Source organism: Drosophila bipectinata, chromosome 4, assembly GCF_030179905.1.
Source record: "Drosophila bipectinata strain 14024-0381.07 chromosome 4, DbipHiC1v2, whole genome shotgun sequence".
Taxonomy (NCBI): Eukaryota; Metazoa; Arthropoda; class Insecta; order Diptera; family Drosophilidae; genus Drosophila; species Drosophila bipectinata.
In genome coordinates, this window is record NC_091740.1 from 969,114 (window position 1) to 990,599 (window position 21,486).

The following is a 21,486-nucleotide window of genomic DNA, read 5'->3' on the forward strand; positions in this document are numbered from 1 at the left end:
GCCAGGAATGGGGCTGGCGCAGTGCCATATGTAACGGTGTTGAGCTTGCACAGTTTCAAGGGCTCTGATGGGTCTTTCCTCCACACTATCAACTGGTATCGCCTTCATTTACCATACATCTTTTTTATACATGTATACATCTTTTTTATGTCGGCTATCAGAGCCAATTTGCACAGCCAGAACCGATGAAGAACTGAATACAACTCTTCCTTGATTGTGGGACCAATCATCAACAGATCGTTTTGGCACTTCTGTGTTGATGTCTTACAAGACGCATAAAACACAACTCGTAATTTGGTCGATGTGCTTTGAGGCCGTAAGACACACTGATGGGGGTATGACGTAGTGTGGAGTAGCCAGAATATCATTGCTTGTAGGGGACATATGACCTAAGGATTCGTATTCTTCCATAAATTCCACATACATTTTCTTTAAATTCGGATCTCGAGCGACAAAAAACGGCGTTTGGCTACTTCGAACGAGTTTCCCAAAACGTTTGGATCCGATTTAAATGGAAGCGTGATTTTAAATCGACCTGAAGGCAGTACAACTGTATTTTTTTGATAATGTTTTTTTTTTTTTTTTGTTTGGCGGTCTTTCAGAATTTGGAAATGGCTTGTACATAAATAAGAGCATCAGCTAGCATTCCATTATTCATCATAAAGCTTAGAGGCCCAGACGACCAAAGGGCGCTCGAGAAACGATTTGTTAGTACACATAAAGCTATTTGTAATTTGCTAAGCTTGGAGGAGTTAGTAAGAAAATTTAAAATTCTATATTTTAAATTAGAGTGACAGGAAAGAGATGTTATAGAATAGTGACCATTGTAGTTCGAACATAATACCCTAAAACAGTCATGCAGTGCATATGTCGAACTACAATATGTATGCTACAATGTTATATGCGTAAAGGGGCCCATCCACAGGCGAGCATGTTCGACGAACATGTTGTGCTCGACGAAATTTTTCCTGTGGATGGTAGTGTTCGTTGTCAAATTTTGTGTTCGTCAAAATGTTCGAATGGAATTGAAATCGTTCTATTTTGACAATGTTTGCAACAACATGCTCGCCAATGGATGGCAATGTTGGCACGAACGTCAGTTTGAAAAAACGTTTTGGTAGAGAAAAATGAATAAAAAGTGCAATATTATTTTGCAATATTATTTATGGCAAATACTTATTGCCATAAGTGCAATTAGAGTGCCGATATAGTTGTCCGTTGACATATTGATAGTTTGAAAATTTATCGAAAAAAGATGTTCGCACGAATGTTGGCTCTAGTTAGTGGGGAAAATGAAATTCAAGTAGGCGAGCATGTTCGTCGAACATGCTCGCCAGTGGATGGGCCCCTTTAGGCTGATCTGTCAATTTAGGCGGAGAATAAGTTGTTTGAAAAAATTCTGCGAATACATCGGCAATGGCCTGATCAGAAGTCGCAGAGGAATTTTCAAACGTAAGCTGGGGTGAAAAAGATACATGTTTACGCTTAGTGTTTACAAAATTATAAAACTGCTTTGGATCCTGAGTAAATTGTATCCGGCAGCGGTCAATAATTTTTTTTTGTTTATTTAATTATTTATTAACAATGAACTGTTATTCTAGATTATTATAACTAAAAGTAAGGACAAATTAAGTTAAAAGATATTCCATAATTTTGGATTTAATTACATCTAGGGATAGTTCAGGGGATAATAGATGGGACAATTTTTACAAATAACGCGAAATGGATCGTGTTCTGCAAAATTAGACCTAGAAATCGGTAACCAAAGGGGTCGGAAGGATCTAGTTACCCTATTAGGAACAGAGAACCTTAATTTTTCAAGAAGTACTCTTGAGTCAACCTGTCCAAGAATAAGCACATGAAGTAGCAAAACCCCAGCAGAAGTACTGCGCTCTTTTAAAGGAGGTAGGTTTAGTAGTTTTAACCGGCAATTATACGACGGGAAGGAAGTGGCAGTATCCCAGATTAAGCTTTTTAACGCAAATAGCAGAAACTGCTTTTGGACTGATTCAATCCTCCTTTGGTGAACATAGTATTGCGGACTCCAAACGCTAGAACAGTATTCCAAAACAGGACGAACCAACGATACGTATAGAGTTTTAGTTGTGAAAGGATCATCAAATTCTTTAGACCAACGTTTGATAAAAGCAAGCGCACCTCTGGCTTTATTAACTGTTAGAGATATGTGTTCGTTAAAGGACAACTTATTGTCAAAAATGACTCCAAGATCGTTAATTAGGGAAACACGATCTAAGACGTTATTCCCAAGAGAGCACGAAACGATGTGAGGCACACTGCGATTGAACGTCATAACCTTACACTTAGAGCAGTTAAGCAAAAGGAGATTGTTTGAGCACCACAAGAAGACTTCGTTAAGGTCTAGTTGCAGGTGCCTATGAAGGAAATGGTCTGAGAAAGAAAGACATAACTTGACATCATCAGCATACATAAATGTAGTAGCATAGTTTAAACAAAACACGCTGCGTGCGGTTGGATAGATAAGCGGTCAACCACTGTACTATATGTGGAGAAAACCCCATAAGATACAGCTTATGAAGAAGAAGATGGTGGTTCACAGAGTCAAACGCTTTACTAAAGTCAGTGTACACAACATCAGTTTGCATGCGGCTCAGAAAACCTCTGTGGATAAACGAAGTGAATTCAAGAAGGTTAGTTGTGGTAGAGCGATGCTTGACAAAACCATGCTGTGAAGTGGAAATAATGCTTTTATAAAAATGTTGCAGTTGGAAAGTAACCAGTTTCTCAAGCAGTTTGGGAATCGCAGATAGTTTAGCAATCCCCCGGTAGTTTTCAATAAGTGCTTTAGAGCCTTTCTTATGAAGCGGAATAATAAACGATTCATTCCATCTCTTGGGAAGACATGCCAACTCCAAGGATAAGTTGAATAAGATAGTGAGAGGATAGCAAAGGATATCAGAACAGTACCTTAGAACACAGCGAGGAACATTGTCAGGACCAGCAGAGAATGAGATATCTATTGTTGAAAGAGCTTCGAACACATCCTGAGTTCGAAATTTTGAAAAGTAAATGTTGTTTATATGTGGATAATTTATAAGGATAAGAAGAATTGAGGTTATATGAATCGGACGAATAAGTGGTTTGAAAAAATGACGCAAAGAGATTAGCATTACCTTACTCAGAAGAATGTGAAATATTTTTATATGATAGGGACGGAGGAAAAAGATTTTATTTTCGTTTCATATTGACAAAAGAATAGAAGGAGTTAGGATCATTACGAAAATTTACCTTACAATTAATAATATACTGCTTATAAAGTTGATCGTTGAGAATAATAAACTGGTTGCGAACATAAAGAAAGTTTGACAGATGGCACATCGATCCTGACTTAAGAAACTTTATGTAAGCTCTAGATTTCCTGTTCATAAGACGAGAAAGGTGTTTATTATACCAAGGTGGTTTTGTAGACAGTGATACTGGGACTTCCGGAACAAATTTGTTCAAGGCTTTATGAATTATTTCGTAAAACGAATCCGTTGCTGCTTCAATTGTGATTATAGATGAAAGAACATTCCAATCGATTTCAGCTAAATGATTCCGAAGGGCGATAAAATCAGTCTTTCTGACGCACTTGAAACGAGGTTTATTGGTTGAAGGTTGAAATCTCCCATGATTAGGATTAAATGGTCCTTGACCAACGAAAAAACAGACCTAATGGCATCAAGATGGTGAAAGTATACATTATCTTCAGCCATGGGAGGAATGTAGGAACAGGTCAGGAAAATATGAGATAGAGGTCTGCTTGATTGCACTCAAAATTTTCGGTTATTTGAGTACAATAAGTTTAAGTCGCAATTGAGCGTGCCAAACCGTTTCAACAAAGTGAATTGCGGATTGGTAAGGGTTGTTTTCGTTGTATGCGAAATGAGTGAAATTCAAACCAATATGGAATGGATAGAATGAGTGAATGCAGAGTAAATGCTTCGAGTACTCGGATAAAATTTTGACATTCTCGTCATTCATTGCAGTTAGAGCAGAAGCTAAAACTAGTTGCACAATTTTTTGTATACCTGCAAGCAGCTCGGCAAGCAGGTAGCAAGCATTTACCTGCAAAGAGCATTTTCATATGCTATAAATTTAATTTCTGAAAAGCGATGTATTATTGCTAACAATGCAGATACAATAAAAAAAAATTATGTTTTTGCATTCTGTTATGAAAAATTAAATAAATGACTTACATACATATGTATATATAATAATTAATCCATGCCTTTCTATTTTTCTATTTCTTGTATTGAAAAGCAACACAAAAACAAAAACAAAAAATAAATTTGACGTCACAAATGCGACGCACAACTAACCGAGTACTCGGTTACAAAACTCATTTGGTTATTGCGTCGCCGTTCGGATAGAGTAAATTTTTTACTCATTGCCAAATCCGTTTTACTCAATGTCTCACTCAGTCAGTCAGAACTTTGAGTGAGAGTGCCAAGTGCTCCTTTGACTGTATTCATGCAGACCTCTAATTGAAGTGAAGTGAAGTTTAATTAATAATGCCGCAACCAAGACTATCGAATCTTTCCCGACAAAGCCGTAATGCAAAAAGAATACAAAATACTGCATATGAAAGGACTAAAGAAGAACAAGAAATTGCACGTGAACAGCGCCGCAATAGTATGGCTCGACTTCGTGCTTCTCAAATAGATTTTAATTTGCGACGCAGATCAAGATATTTAGCTGATTTGAATCGAGCTGCGTTTCGATACGATTGCAGCAATGATTACAGCTTGCATCCTAGCGTTTGCATTGGGCAAATGGACGTTGTTTGCGAGTATTGTGGTGCATTAAAGTTTTCCGGAGAAACTCATCGATCATATGACGCATTGCAATACCCACTGATGTTTTGGCAAGGAGAAGATGGATATTATCTATATATATAAAAGAACAACGTGTTTTATGTTACAACACTTATAAATCAAGAACGGAAGAACAGATTTGAGTGAAAATTGGTAGGGAGGTAGCTTAGAGCCAGGAGAAGGACATAGGATACTTTTTGTCCCGTTCGACAGCGTTCCTCCCTGGCCCATACTTTTTTATTTAGGCAGACAGCTAAGAAGAAAATGTCAAATGTCAAAATGTCAGTTACAAACGAAGTCAAATTCATAGTCAGGCTCTCAAATTTAACAACGAACCAAAAAGATTGTGTTGCGCTTCCCGGAAAGTGAAATTGCCTCAACTTGAAGCACCACTAGAGCCTCTGCACTCTCTATTGATATTTCAAGAAATCAATATTAAAACTATTTCTATTAAATAAATAATTAACAAGTGGATTGAAGTGAAGTGAAGTTTAATTAATAATGCCGCGACCAAGACGATTGAATCTTTCCCGACAAAGCCGTAATGCAAGAAGAATACAAAATACTGCATATGAAAGGACTGAAGAAGAACGAGAAATTGCACGTGAACAGAGCCGCAATAGTAAGGCTCGACTTCGTGCTTCTCAAATAGATTTTAATTTGCGACGAAAAATTTTAGCTGATTTGAATCGAGCTGCGTTTCGATACGATTGCAGCAATGATTACAGCTTGCATCCTAGCGTTTGCATTGGGCAAATGGACGTTGTTTGCGAGTATTGTGGTGCATTAAAGTTTTCCGGAGAAACGCCTGGATTATGCTGCGTTAATGATAAAGTGAAGTTGCCAGTAATTCCAAGATCTGCGGCTGCCGACGAAATAAACGCTTGCCTCAAATCGTCAAATCTATGGCGCTATGTGAAGAAACTGCAGCTGATAACAAACATGAGAGTTACATTCCTTAATGATACATCTGCTGAAGATTTCTCGGAGCAATTTCTGACTATCGGTAATGGTCAAGTACCTGTCGATGAATCGAGCGGATTAATATCATTTCCAAATAATTTTTGTAATTTTGTCTCATCAAAAGACGAACTTATCAACAATGTATTTCCAAATATTATTTCTAACTACAAAAATAATGAATGGTTGAGTGAGCGAGCAATTTTAGCGGCTAAGAATAAAGATGTAGATGACCTGAACTACATAATTCAAAATAAGATCATTGGAACAATGCATTCATTCAAATCTATTGACTGCGTCACAAATGAAGATGAAGCCACCAACTATCCAATTGAATTTTTAAACTCTTTGGACGTGCCTGGCTTACCACCGCACAATTTACGCCTAAAGGTTGGCTCCGTAGTAATCATGCTTCGAAACATAAACCAACCAAAACTGTGCAACGGTACGCGTTTGGTGGTTAGTAAATTGATGAACAATGTAATTTACGCTACGATAATGATAGGAAAATTCAAAGGTGAGGAAGTTCTCATTCCGAGGATCCCGATGATCCCAACCGATATGCCGTTTGAATTTAAAAGACTTCAATTTCCGATACGTCTTGCATTTGCCATGACAATCAACAAATCACAAGGCCAATCCTTAAAAGTTTGTGGTTTAAATCTAGAACATTCATGTTTTTCCCATGGTCAATTATACGTGGCATGTTCACGGGTCGGAAGACCATCTGCGTTGTTTGTTTTTGCGCCTGATAATAAAACAAAAAATGTCGTGTATCACAAGGTGCTTAAGTGAAGAGCAACCTATGTACTAAAATACAGAAATAATAATGAATGATTAAGGAGGAGAAACAAAGAATATTGTATACCCACAAGTATTACAGAATTTAATTAATTTGAAAATTATTCTTTTTTGTTTGACTTATTTTTTATGCGTGCAACAACAATATGCCACAGCGAAACGTGAAGGGTACTGCTAGTTCTATATATATAAAAGAAAGTCGTGTAAGTTACACCACTTATAACTCAAGCACGGCAGAACAGATTTGGCTGAAAATTGGTAGGGAGGTAGCTTAGAGCCAGGAGACGGACATAGGATACTTTTTATCCCGTTCGACAACGGGAATTATACTCCTCCGAAATGGCTGCTTTTATAGTAATGAATAACAATAAGTAGGCTGTGACCGTAACGTATTGTACATTTATGTGTGTGTCATATGCCTCTGAAATAGGGGTCGCCGATTACTTATCTACAGTCACCAATGCCAAGAAAACGCAATTGGGCCAATTTTAGTCATCAAACAGTCAATTCTAGAGCTGCGCGAGAAGAAGAATACGAGATCAGGAGAACAAATTTATAAAGGTAATGAAAAGGCGCATGTAAGCATGGCGCACGAGATGAACATAATCAACAAAGACCACTTTTCAAAGAAGAGAAGCGCACAGATTAATAGTTAGAAGAAGAATTAACTAACAATGGCAACAAGTTTGTCGAGGATTCACATCTGGGCAATTTCTTCGACTAGCATTCCAGTAAGAGCCTGTTGAAATTCTGCTTATTCCAAAGTGATTATTGTGAACATTCAAAGTGAAAGTTCCAATGTGAACATTCCTTATTTCGCTTCTTCCTGCCGAGTTACGATTAAAAAAAAATGGCAACGCATTGGCCATTGCATCTTCTGGCGTTGCAGCAACCTTATTAGATGGAGGCATAACAGCTCATTCAGGACTTAAGCATTGAGCATTCAAAATAATCCAGATGCAGTGTGCAACATAAAAAAACAATCGTCTATGGGCATAGTGCCCATATTTTGGATGAATGCACTATAGGACGTAAAAATTCGCTTGGGGAATTGGATTGGTCATTTAGGGATATAAGGAACAATGATAAACTATTTTACGGCCCTTTGTTACTCCTTTCATGTGTTCACGGTTAATGTACGCTGATGAATTCAATGCTTGCTTAAAATCATCGCAACTGTGGCGTAATGCTGAAAAAGAACTGACCAAGAATATGCGCGATCAAATGCTTCAGGATCCATCCTTTCTCTAAACAACTGTTAGATATTGGCGAGGGGAATTTTGTTGTACGTGAAAATACTGGATGTACTTGAAATACTGAAAAACATTTATTAACCAAAATAAATGAAGAAAAAACAGCTAGCCCTTATAGAAAACAAAAAAGGCCAAAACAACGTTTGCCGGGGTCGCTAGTTGATAATAAAAAAAAAAATATAGTAAAGTCCAGGTCGTAAACCCAAGTTGACGAAATATGAACCGATTGCTATGTCTTAGACCGCACCCAGAAAGTGCTAGCGTCGGCATAATTGTAACAGGAACGGACTACATGTGTATATACCATTACTGCTCCCCAAATTAACAAATGGAAATGGTGGCAGAACACAAAAAAAATCTGGACAATTTTTCGAAATTCGAGCAAACAAATAAATCTGAGTGAGTGAAGATGGAGCCATGGCGAAAAAAGGGGGCGTGGAAAACAAAACTAATAAAAGAATAGCGCACAGTAAGTGGCTATTATTTAAAAATGAACCACCACCCCCTTGGGCAACAGTAAAAAATTGCAAGAAGAGCTCGCCCGTAATGGAATGTAATGAATTATATAAGGAAATAAATAACATAAATGTTGACTTTGACAAATCAAATAAGTCACTTACTCAAAACAGGCCAATACAAAAGAATATTATCAAGAAACAGGAAATATTAGTAGAATGCCTAAATGAAGCACGAATACTAATAAATGGCCAGAGGGAAAAATTAAATCAAGATCATTGGTCCCAAGCAAATTAAAATTCCAACAAAAGTAAAAAACAAATTTAATTTAGATATATCAGTATCAACCGTACTTAACACTTATCTAACAGTTGAAACTGGTGATGAACCGGAAGTAACAGAACCAACTGACATTGAACAAATAGAATCAGAAGAACTAAAAGATAGATAAGAAGATAAGCCCTAAAATAGAAGAGCAAGATTAAAATAATCTTACTATTCCAGCTGTATTAATGTCAGATCTGGATAATTCTACAGATTCTGATGATACTTCAAGCATAATTAAAGAGAATATAAAGAATAAAATAAGCAACACTATTACAATGACACAATCTAATATTGATTTTATTAATACATCATTCAAGATTATACCAATTCGATGGTAAGGCTGAAAATTTAACAAGTTTTATTGATGCATTACAAATAATAGAATCAATAAAAGGCGAGCACGAACAGTTAGCATAATAACAAGAAAGGAAAGCTGACTTCGGTCTTAACCCTTGCAGTTAAAAACGGATATATATCGAATATATATTCGTTAAAAACGAATATAGTTCTCCGATCCTTATGAGAATATCAAAATATAGCCCAATTTATTATAATACAAAATCTAAAAAAGTAAAAAGATATAGTCGGCCGATCTTTATGCAATTTGGTAGGTCGGATTAACTGACAAAAATAATCTATACTAAGTTCCAGCTTTCTATCTTCAAAAACACGAAAGTTGGGTCATTTCCGATCGTTAAGTTATATAGCAGCTATTGGGAGGTAGTATTATTTTGCCATAGCACTCATGCCAAATCCGAACTCTCTAACTCTAAAAACACCAAAGGTTTACCATTTCCGATCAATCAGTTATTTGACAGCTATAGGTTATAGTCGGCCGATCCCGGCCGTTCCGACAAAGGAAAGAATCAACTTAGGAGGAGATCCTGATCAAGAATATATATACTTTATAGGGTCGGAGATGTCACCTTCAGTTAGTTGCACACTTTTGGACAAAATTATAATACCCTAAGAACAAAGCTTAAAGATGTCGTCAGAAATCTAATCGGCAATGAAACAATGACGAACGTCTCCAATCGCGGACTTATGTAGTTATCATAATAATTACAACAACTACCAGAATTACAATGGAGGGCGTGGTAACTCAAATCGAGGCCACAACAACAACATCCAAAACAATGTCAGAGTTGCCCAAAATACATCGAGAAATTCCCAAAACCCTTTAAATGTTCAGCAGTAGAAAATGCAAGAGTTCACACTATTAATCTCAGTTAAAATATATTTCTTTCATTTATCAATGTAGCTAATGGAAAAAAACTTGTCTTTCTAATAGACACAGGTGCAAAATGAATTATAATTAATTATAATTACATTATAGACATAAAAGGAATAAGTCAAGAAATAACCAAATCCAAAGGTCTAGTTTCTATTGAAATACAGACTACTAAATATATAATTCCACACGATTTTCATTTTGTGAGTCTAATATTCCCTATTCCATGCGTTGGAATATTAGGAATCGATTTTATGAAAAAATACAACTGTCAATTAGACTTTAAGCCATCTGAAGATTGGCTTATAATTAGAACCCAACCACATAACATAACCCTAACATAAATAACACAAACACAAGTGGTGCGCTTATCGCACTTGAGAAAGGGTCGCATAGCAGGTTAGCGTGCAGTGCGTTGACAAGTAAAACGGTTTTGCATTCGGTGGACTATAAACCAACATTTTAAGTAAATGGCGCAGACGCATAAAACATTTTTTGACAGCTACTCATTGTTCTCTGCTGATTTAATATGACAAACCGGCATTGTGTTTTCTGTCAAATTGTGAAAAAATTTAAAAAATTAAGTTATTTGTTTCTTAACATTTCAATTGAAAAACATCGAATGAGTCACGTGTATTTTTATTCAACTTCAACAGCAGGCATTTGTCTTTAAGGTGTTAAGTTGAACTGTGTAAATTATGTGGATTTTTTTATTATTTATTTTTACTTTTATTTATTTATACATTTATTTTTTTGAATTAATCGAAAACAAAATGTCGGCTGTGGAGCATTTCTTCGTAGGCCCTATTTTTTTAAAGGGGGTCCCTTTCCGGACAGCTAACGTCCTTAATTTTTGATGTAGAACAAAAAATTAAGTTTTCGGGTCCGGACCCCCCCATGGGATCATGTACATTTAAATTTTATGCTTTTATTGGGCATGTTGGTGAAGTTGAAACACAAAGTTATTAATAAAAATTCGTATTTTATCTTATTTTATCGTATTTTTATTCGTAATAAATCTTAATTTATTTTCGAATAATAAATGCAATAGAAGATAGACGGTTCTAGTCGCTCCTAAATTTTCGAGGTTTTTCAAAAAACTTTTTGAGAATTTCGTCTTCAGTCAAAGATATGCGATGATGAATGTTCAAAGATGCAAGACCATTGAGACGCTCTTGACCCATCGTGTTTCTTAGATAATCTTTCATTCTTCTCAAAGTCGAAAATGATCGCTCTGGAGTTGCTGTGGTCACGGGTATCACCGCCAAAACTCGTAGGATTTTGTTAACGTTTTTGAAAGTTCTGCCATTTATAATCTGCAAAAATTCCTTATATTTAGATTTTCAATGGATATTATTTATTTTACTTTGTTCCAAATTGCACCAAAAAAATCTCTTTATTAATTGTCAATAAGTCGTCTCAGTGATTTTTCTCTGATTCTTTTTAATTAAAAAATGTTGTTTTTAAATTAAATAGAAAATAAATGATACTCTATTAGTATTACAATCAATCAGATTTTTTGGTACAATATATGAGAAACGTGGCATTATTATTTAGCCAAAAATTATCTGAATTTGGGAGATACTCACTGCTAATGCATCAAGTGAATTTTCGATGTTTTGATTGCAGAACCGTTGTCTCCACATTTTGACTTCTGAAATAAAATTACTCTCGGAACAATCCAGTATTTCTTCGTAAAATTGGTAGAGGCTTGCACATTTCTTCTCGTCGAATTCTTGTTTGAGGAATAGCTGTCCAAAACTTTGAAAAACAGTTTTGTGTTTTTCAAACCGACTCTGAAGATGAGAAATGTAGGTATCGAGAAATGGGATGTAAAATGCGATTTTGTAATGCTCTTCAACTGTTTTCGCTTCGACGTTGCAACGATTTTTTTGTCTACTGCATATACGAGGCATTTTCATTTCAATCTCGTACTCCGAAAAAATTTCAGAAACTTTTTGATAAACAATGTGGAAGCATGAATCCACATTTTCACGCTTTTTCTTGAAGTCGTCCAAAGCATCATCAGCCAATTTCGTGGTCTCTCCCAGATCTTGATTTTTCAATTGCAAATCCCGACTCAAAGACAAGAAATTTGGAACTCGACGGTAAAAATCGCTGTCAAAAGTTGAGATGCTGCCCGTGAAGTTTCTCGATCCTTCCACGTTTTTATTTCTTCCAACGATTCAATAACAGCCGGCTGAAGTTCGACGTATCTTGATACAGCTTCATGAGACTGAGTCCATCTTGTAGGACAAATGGACTTCAATTTTTATTTTCTTTGCTCACTTTTCTGTCATTTTTGAAATTTCGATCTTCAAGATGCTTTGTCTCTTGGGCCAGTGAAAAAATGCTTGAATTGCTCCGATTGTTCCCAACGCGTTTTTGATACCAGATACTTCGCAAGCTGCATTGATGGTCAAACTGAAGGTGTGTGCGGCGCAATGCACATAAAGATCGAGAGGAAAATGAGACCTCAAATAAGCCTGTGCTCCATGAAATTCGCCACTCATTGCCGGAGCTCCGTCGTATCCTTGGCCGTACATGAATGAGCAATCCACGCCGATATCGGTCAGATAATTATTGATGGAATTTGCCAGAGCTTGTCCAGAAACGTCCGTGACGGGAACGAATCGAGGAAATATTTGTCTGTGAATCCAAGTATCGTGTGCAAATGGAAAATTGCTCTATGCTTGAAATGTCAGTCGATTCTTCGGCTAAAACTGAGAATCCTTCCGATTGATTTATTCGATCAACGATTTTTTTTCTGATCAATTCATGACAAGTTTCGATAATTTCATTCTGAATGGTTTTGATCAAATATGTTGAATTTTTCGGAGCAGACAAAATGTTTTTCTTGAGTGTTTCGTCACCTTCAGCTCGATACCTTAGAATTGCACGAAAGTTTCCTTCGTTCAAATATTTTCCATCACTTTTACCATCCGCGTCAGGTTCCTCTTCATTACACAAACATCCATCGTCTCTATGGCCACGAAGTGCAATTCCTTGTCGTCCACACAATACTATTGCACTAACTATGGGTTTCAGTCGTTAGTAATTCTCTTCTTTAGTGTTTTCTTTCTGCTGATCGAGTTGTTCATCAATAGATTTAGTTTTGCCTAGCTGAATATCGCATAAATGTTCAAAAGCAACGATGGATATTTCATGGTAATCAAGTTTTTCGTGGTTCCGAAAAATTTCTTTCGCGTGCTTCCAAGTGTTGAACGGCTTGTTGATAAGTTTCCCCAGACGTACGTCGCGTATTCTACCGGTTTTCACGCCAAAAGCTATGCAGCACTTACAATATGCGCCATTTTCTTTCGCAGAATATGCCAACCAGCGAAATTCCTCAAGCCATTTTCTTTGGAAAGATAAATTTTTGGCAGTTGATGTCGAAAAATTAGCTGGTGGCACCCACGAGTCGTCGATAATGTTCAGGATTTCACTCGCGTTTCTTGTATTTGAAGCATTAGACGTAGCTAGAGCGATGTCGTTTTTGAATGGAAGCAATTCTAGTTTGTTTTTGTTTGTATCTTCGGAAGTCGATTGTTCTCCTGTCTCCGGTGGATTTTCTTCGAGGTAAAGTTTCTCTACATTTTCAATCTGTGTCAAAAAAGTATGGTAAAAATATTAGTAGCTTTTCCGATATACTTATAATTTTTTATTGCAACTTTTCTTACGTGTTTTTCCTTTTTCTTTGTTGCTGAATCAAGGCGGGTGAAATAGGAACACAATGTCCTCTTCATATTGTGATGCTTGTTTTCTCAGTAAGGGAACTTGAAAACAGATTTTGTTTGGGTACTATCGCTTAGTTATAAAGTTTTGGCTCATATTGCCATCTTTATATTTTAGACCTAAGAACAAAACAATGTGTACACACAACTTGTAGAAATAAGCAGCACCTTTGACATTGCAAATTTTCTTTAGTACCAATTAAACAGCGAAAAAATCCAGAGTAATAAAATATGCACTTCACTAAAAAAAGGATCTACAAATTTAGGATTAGCTTCTTCTCACTTGAAATTATACTAACCACTTGTCAACTTCGGCATGAAAAATGTAAAGAAAAATTGCACGGCTTTGTCATCGCGACTAGATTGGCGCGCAGTTAGAATTTGTGAACAAACTATATGCACTTCCATAACGGCTGGACAGAACAAAAAGCTTTTCTATAACACGGTAGTCCAGCCGTTATGGTGACCTGTATATACGAGGTAGTTACGCATATATCTAAAAAAAAAAAATTATTACGAAAATTTAGATATTGGACCAATTGCCAATAGTGGCAATTGCCAATAGTGCAATGCGTTAAAGTTCAAAAGAGAAACGTCTGGATTGTGCAGCCATTTTCTTTAACACATCCTTGAATACAATAACTGCTTTCAATACAATCACATGACTTCCTTTGGAGCTAATATTCGAGAAGACGGCTTTATGCCGACTTGCAAAGTAAAAGATACAACACAAAAAACCACAACACAACAACTACATACATTACATTGCGTCAACATTACATTGGCCACCTTATTCGCCCGACTTAAATATAATCGGAAATGTTTGGGGATGGTTAGCAAGAAAAGTCTATGAGTCCGGAAAGCAATATGATAATAAGAATGATCTCATTAATGCCACCCAAGCGTCCTGGTCAACAATTTCCCTGGACTACCTTAAGAGTTTGTACGACTCTTTACCCAGCAGGATATTTGAAGTCATCCATAACCAGATAGCTGACCAGATAGCTGAGGTGGGAAATACGGACACCGCCGTTTTGTCGTATCCACCACCCCCCCCCCCCCCCCCCCCCCCCCCCCCCCCCCCCCCTCCCCCGGTACGCGACAGTATGCATACATACATAGCAAACCGAACAACCAGACGCAATCGTACCATATTTCTAGGGAATTTTACCGTTAACGCGTGCTAAACTAATTGCGTGTTCTCTACGTCAGCTGCGAGCTCGGGCGCTTTCGAATGTTTAAGTCTAGAAACTCCTTTCGGAAAAATTGCAGGTGCAACCTGTTTTTTCGTTAAAAACGCGAAAAATACGGACATTTTACAAAAAAATACGGACGAACGGGCACAGAGCTGAAAATACGGACATGTCCGTATTAATACGGACGCCTGGTCACCCTAATCGTGGCGGATCCACTCATTACTCATTCATCCACTCATCCACTCATTTAAGAAAATATGTCAAAAAAGATTCTAATTCATTAATTACATTATAAATATAATTAATTCTTCCGAAAAAATCATCAGAATATGAAGTTCCTGTAGAATGTGCTATTCAAGTGAGCCAAATTTTCAGTTTAAACTTTGTTACTTTTTTAAATTATTATTTTTTTTTGTTATTCTTGTTAAGCAACCTGTGTTTGTAGGGGGGCGTAGTGGCCGCAAAAGATTCCAGGAGTAGAAATGTTGAATAAAAAAGTCGGGGGCGTCTTCCAGTGAATATAACGCGGTCAGCTTTATTGGGCTGCTTACAAGAGAATGCTGAACTTAACTTAGAAAGCATAACGTAACGTAGATATAAACCAGAGCGGACGATCGACGACGGCCGACGAGAAAGGAAGAATGCATAGAGGGGCGAGCGCGGATGCGCTCTTCAGCACGGATGAGCTTTTAAGAGCGGGTGCGCTTTTCAGCGCGGATGCGCTCTTAAGTTCACCTGAGCGGCACAACGGCCCCTCACCTAAACATTCTCCCCAATCGCTCGGGTTTCAACAGATCCCTCGTCGCTATCTATGCGTCACTGCAGCTAGAGGGCGTACACGGGTCGATGAAGGCCCCCGTGTCCAAGATCCGGGTCCCGATGTTGACGCTGTTCCGTTTCAGCAGCGACGAAAGGGTGGGCGCAGCGACCGCGTCCTGCGAGGGCCCTCGAGGAGAGGCGGAAAATTGCCTAGGCGCGGATGAATGGATCCCATTGCAGACACGGCATCGGTAGGATTGTGTACCTCGAGTACATCTGCTCTCCAGGGACTGGGCGTTGCGTGGGCGTGGCGACATCGTGCTGAATATGATCTTGGAATCCAGAATTTGGCCCGGATCAGACGGATCATCAGCTGATTGCCATCGTGCAGCGTGATGCGAAGCGTTAATTAAAGAACAGAATTGTGAGACAGAATTGTGCTCGCAACCTGGATCCGATTCCGAGCTGATCTGTGTGGGCACCTCTCCCTGATCCAATGAGTCATCGAGGCTGCGGGCAACTCGTGCGGAAAAAAGACACGCTGCGGGGGTTGACTGGAGATAATGGGCCTGTCAGCACCCATCCGAAAATGGTCTCCTGACCGAGAAGCGACCCGCAGATGTTAGCCTTGGAATTACCGAGGAGAATGGACGGAAGAATGTCAGCTCCTAATAACACATCGACTTGGGAGCTCTCAAAGAAGTTGGGGTCCGCCAGGGTAATATCGGGCAGCCCCTTGAGACGATCTCGCGAAATCGGATATGATGGCAGATTTCCTGACAACTGCGGAAGAACGTAAGCCGCAGTCTCTAATTGTAGCCCGGGTCTAGACGGCGACCGAATGGAGACATGGCACAATTTAGTAGACTGCGCGGAAATGGTCTGATTAGGGCCGGAAACTTGGGCTTGAATCGTCTTGAAGGAAGGCTTGACGAGGTTGAACAGTCGTTCCTTAATGAAAGTCGCTTCGGAGCCTGAGTCTATCAGTGCTCGGGCCTGGACGGTGCACCCCAAATGGCACACGTTGATAAGGGCCGTGCCCAGTAGGACGGCTCCTGACCCGGAAGCGAAACACACCTGCACATTCGACTGATCCTCTGAGCCGTTTGCTGGCGTAGGCAGACTTGGAGCGGTGGCGAACGGATTGCCGCGGTGCAGGAGGGTGTGGTGTCGGCTGTGGCATGTGAAGCAGGTATGGGCGCTCGTGCAGTCTCGCTGCTGGTGCCCTCGGGCAAAACAGTTTAAACTGCTTCCTCCTTATGTAGTCAGAGCGCCCATTTACATCCATTTCTAGGAAACGCGGACATAAGCGAATGGGGTGGTCCTACCTCGAACAGAGATCGCAGCCCTTTTGGCCCGGAACCACTCGAGTCTCGTATGAAGTGAGCCTCCGAGCAGGGGCAGTAGAAAGTCCCGACCTTGTCGGAAATTGCACGGAGCCACTAGGCCTGACGTCGTCGATGGCCTCCAGACCCGCGAAGACCTCGGTATCCACTGGAGGTAACCGGCAGCCTGTAGGCGCGGGCGTGTGGACATTGACGGGAGCCTGAGTGGATTGGGAAGCAATTTTCTCCCGAAGCTGGGCAATACATCTCGAATAGACGGAGTAACAGTAGCTGTACTTCGCTTCCAGCACTGTCGAGGCGGCCGCATTGTCGTCGGACACGGCTAGCAAATCGGTGCAGCTCTCATAGCTCTTCTCCACCTTCTCCCATAGTGCCCGAATTTGGTCCCGATGAACTTCGCACATGTATTGGGAGCCTATTTCCGTTTCTGGGGCGCCCGGAGTACTTATGTTAGCCTCAAATTAGATAATTCGATCTGTTGTGGCGATGAACTTTTTCAACGCCACTTCGACCGCACTTGGAGCCTTTTTGGAAAGGAGTGAGTCTGCCTCTGTGAAGGACCGGGGGTTGTATTGACGGATTCGTCACTCCCTGCCCTTGGACTGGCACTGGTAGCCTTAGGCTTCAAAAGTGGCGTCCGCGGAGATGCGGATTGAGATCTGTCCAAACGGATGGCTGGGATCGAACGCGGCTTTTTGTCGTCTCCCGTGGGCATTCTCAGAGTCCAATTCGCTGGTCAGCGCTTGTCGACTGGTGCCTCGTACGAAGTGGTGGCCGGTCGCACTAATGTGATGAGAACGGTGAGATCGCGGATGAAAGGCAATTACAAGGAGCAAGTGCGAACTAGTGGCGCCGATGTGGAAAGGAAAGTCGTGTGCGGCACAATTCGAATGTGGAAAGAAAAACTTCAGGCACCAGAAAAAACCCAAAAGGAGACGAGGTTTGCTCAGATTGTAGGCGGATGTTGCCTGATGCGGAGTAGAAGCAGCGTTGGAGGCACGGAAAAATGGAAAAAGTACCGGAAAATTCGAAAATTCCGGAAAAATGCTTGTTCGAAAAAAAATGATGACGGTCTATATATGTATGTATATTTCGACTTGTGTGGTTCGTACTGAATTGAATATATACTGAGATATTAAATTCTTAACTATTTTCGAATTTGCGGATCCGGATGGTGGACTTAACTTTGGCTTGAATTTAACACACAAAAAAATAAATAATTAATTTTTGGCTAACTGTCCAATTATGATGGAACCAGAAGGGTGGAGTTGAAAATCTTAATTTTTAATCAATTGAGGTTAATTATCACGAAGCTGGAACGGTGGAAGTGAAACCTAAATCTTTAATTAATTGAATGTAATTAACACGAAGCCGGGCAGATGGAATTAAAACCGCGGCTCTATTCGGACAGAAGGTGGATAATTAAATTAATTAATTATAATTTTTTTTTTCGATAATTAAATTTTCGACCTTTATTATTGAGTGGCCGGAAAGGTGAATTAAAAACCCTGGCCCTTTGCTCGAACGGAAAATAAGAATTAAATAAATTTTCGTAGTTATAATTATAGATACAAAAATTTATAATTAATTGATTTTCTTTTAATCTATTTTGTTTCGCAGTAGGTTATGCCGTCGGCACCCTGTACGTACCTCAAAGGGAAAAACAAACAGAACCGAAAAACCCAACACGGCTAGGTCGAGAATTTAAGCGACACAATCACGGATTTGTAGTGAAATGGCGGTTTATAATTGTTGGTTTAAGAAAATTTAAATTTTCTTAAAATTGTATCGGCTATATATTTCCTGAAATTGGAGGCAGAAAATATTTAGAAATATATGGACATGCATGCAAGTAGGGCAATGGTCATGTGGGGCATATGATGGCACAGTGGAACGACGCGTCGTTAAGTGGACTGTATATTTTAAATTTTATCGGTTATATATTTCCTGGAATGGGAGGCAGAAAATATATGGACATGCATACAGGTACGGATATATGCATGTGGGCATATGTTGGGACAGTGGAGCTTTGATAAGTGGACTGTATAATTGGAGGAACAGAAAAGTTATGTGGTGTAAAAAATGACACTGATTGAGGAAGATAAAAAACATATATTACGACAGCGGCGGATTGTTCGGTGAATTTGGAAATTCCGGAACTAATTCACACCGGTGGCCAATATTAATTATGCCTTCTTTTTGTCACCACACAATTTCACTGTTCACTTGAGAATTTTTCGCGGATTTATTGCACCAAAAAAATATGTACGTGTGTATGTATGTATGTGGATGCACATATGCCTCGACCGTTGGCAAGCGTATGGATAACGGAGAGGCCGAAAACGGCGAGGAATATGGGAAGCACACAAAACGGAGACGGATGGAAAAATTTGCAGAATTTTAAGATTATTATAGATTATTAGAAAATCTCAACCTGCCGTTGTGTCGGAAAACTCGGACTTGGAGTTGACACGGAAGGAAAAACAATCTTGCAGCAGTGTGAACGAAATTTAATGTTCGGATCACTGCTGAAGACCGGCAGAGAGATGGAGACGGAAAAATGTACTTATCTTTTGGCGGAACAATGCCGAGAACTGCTGGCAGAAGAAAATCCAGGAATTATCCGGATCGAAGAACCAATGTTTGTAGGGGGGCGTAGTTGCCGCAAAAGATTCCAGGAGTAGAAATGTTGAATAAAAAGTCGGGGGCGTCTTCCAGTTAATGTAACGCGGTCAGCTTTATTGGGCTGCTTACATCGAAAACTGACTTAAAAACTAGTACAAAAAGAGACGATCGACGACAACCAACGAGCGAGAGAGAGGGCACAGAGGGGCGAGTGTGGATGCGCTCTTCAGCGCGGGTGCGCTCTTTAGCGCGGGTGCGCTCTTCAGCGCAAATGAGAGCAAATGAGAGAGCTTCTAAAATTTATTACTTATATATCTAAAATTTGAGAGTGCTTACACTGTCAGTGTGCCGGCAGCGCTGCGGCAGAATTTCCTACCCTATACTCGCGTGCTATGTAAAATGAGAGTTTGCCCACCACTGATTTAAAGAGACGAGTTATTGAACAGTTGCAAGCATTTATTCACGCTAATAAATTATCCAACGGAGTTTTTGAACTCTCTGTAGTAACCAGGATTTCCACCACATAACTTGCAACTAAAAGTTATCTACACTATTACATTTTTTTGATAAATTATTTGTTTTACCAAATACTAACTCATATGGACAATAATTATGTGCCATCGTGCTGAAACAAAAGACGACATATTGAAGCCATACATAAAAATCAGTTTTATTAACCGATATGTAAGATCGTATATATTCATCAAAAGTTCTATGACTTCTTTCGATTGTCCCAAATGTCTGATGGTGGTGTGCGGCAGATGTTACGTTTTTAATGTTAAAATATTTGCAGAAGCCATTTATAATTAAATTCTTGTATTCTGTTCCCATATCCGTAATGAACGTCTTCATTGGACCGTACTTCAGAATAAATGATTTAAAAATTGCTTTGGCGACAGTATTTGCGCTCTTATTTACAACTGGTATGGCAACTAGATATTTTGTTTGGTCACATATTAGCGTGACTACATATTCATTGCCATTTTCTGATTTTGGTAATGCGACAATAGTGTCCCCTATCACTCTGTCAAAAACATTTATAGGGTTATCAGTTATTGTTAATGGTGTCTTTGTGTTCGATATAATGTTTGATTTCTGACATTTTTGACATTTTCTTACGTATTCAGTTATATCTTGAGACATACTTTTCCAGTAATAGTGTCTTTTTCCTTTGGCCAAAATTTTTGTAATGCCAGTATGACCTCCTTGAATTGGATCATCATGAAATGTAGACAATATTGCTTCTTTTTCTTTTAAAATTTTATTTGGGTCACCGGGTTGAGTAGCGCTACTCTTAAAGATTTTATTATTCTATTGCGCATATTTTTGAAATTATCTATTGATATTTGATCAAAGATATTTTCCTACGGTGCCAATTTTATTTGGCTGATTTTATTTATACCGGCTTGCTTTTCAAGCCTTTGGAACAATTGACCTAAATCAATAATTCCATTAGTTTATAAATCGCTAAAATTATATCTTGCGATTATTTTCTTACCATGTTTAAGAAAGCATAGCATATTTTTAATCTGCAAGGTCACTAGTTTTCGAACTTCGTCATTGTTTATGATTCATATACGTTGGGCTTGGAAGCTTTTTCTTTATTTTGAGTTAAAGCCGCTCCACATACTTGTTTACTTGCATCTGTGGTTATACAGAATTCTTTAGTAAAACCTGGATATTGTAGAAAAGTAGTTTCCATAAGTTTTGTTTTTAAATATTGGAAAATACATAACTGTGTCCGCGTCGTGCGGCACTTCTTATCGTCTGGAAATATTCCTTTCTCAGTGCACTTATGACAAAAAAAAGTATAAAAAAAAACATGGACCGTAATCATTATAAGTAATATTTTAAAAATTACTTTGTATTGATTACTTATCGATTTTTAATTTTTTAAATGAAGACTAATAATTATTTTTGATCGAAAAAAATACAAATCACAAATAACACAGCCACACAAAAA

The 21,486-nt window shown here is 38.7% G+C and overlaps 1 protein-coding gene and 1 long non-coding RNA gene across 2 annotated transcripts in view; both read right to left on the reverse strand.

The window, feature by feature from the left end:
- gw (trinucleotide repeat containing adaptor protein gawky) overlaps window positions 1-21,486 on the reverse strand; it is a 223,104-nt gene that overhangs the window by 32,929 nt on the left and 168,689 nt on the right. The gene's annotated exons all lie outside the window — the stretch shown is intronic.
- Window positions 10,845-11,409, reverse strand: LOC108133566 (uncharacterized). The gene is made up of 2 exons (XR_001773764.1): window positions 11,230-11,409; window positions 10,845-11,179 (listed from the first exon to the last, which is right to left on the reverse strand). It is a non-coding gene; the product is annotated as an uncharacterized lncRNA (long non-coding RNA).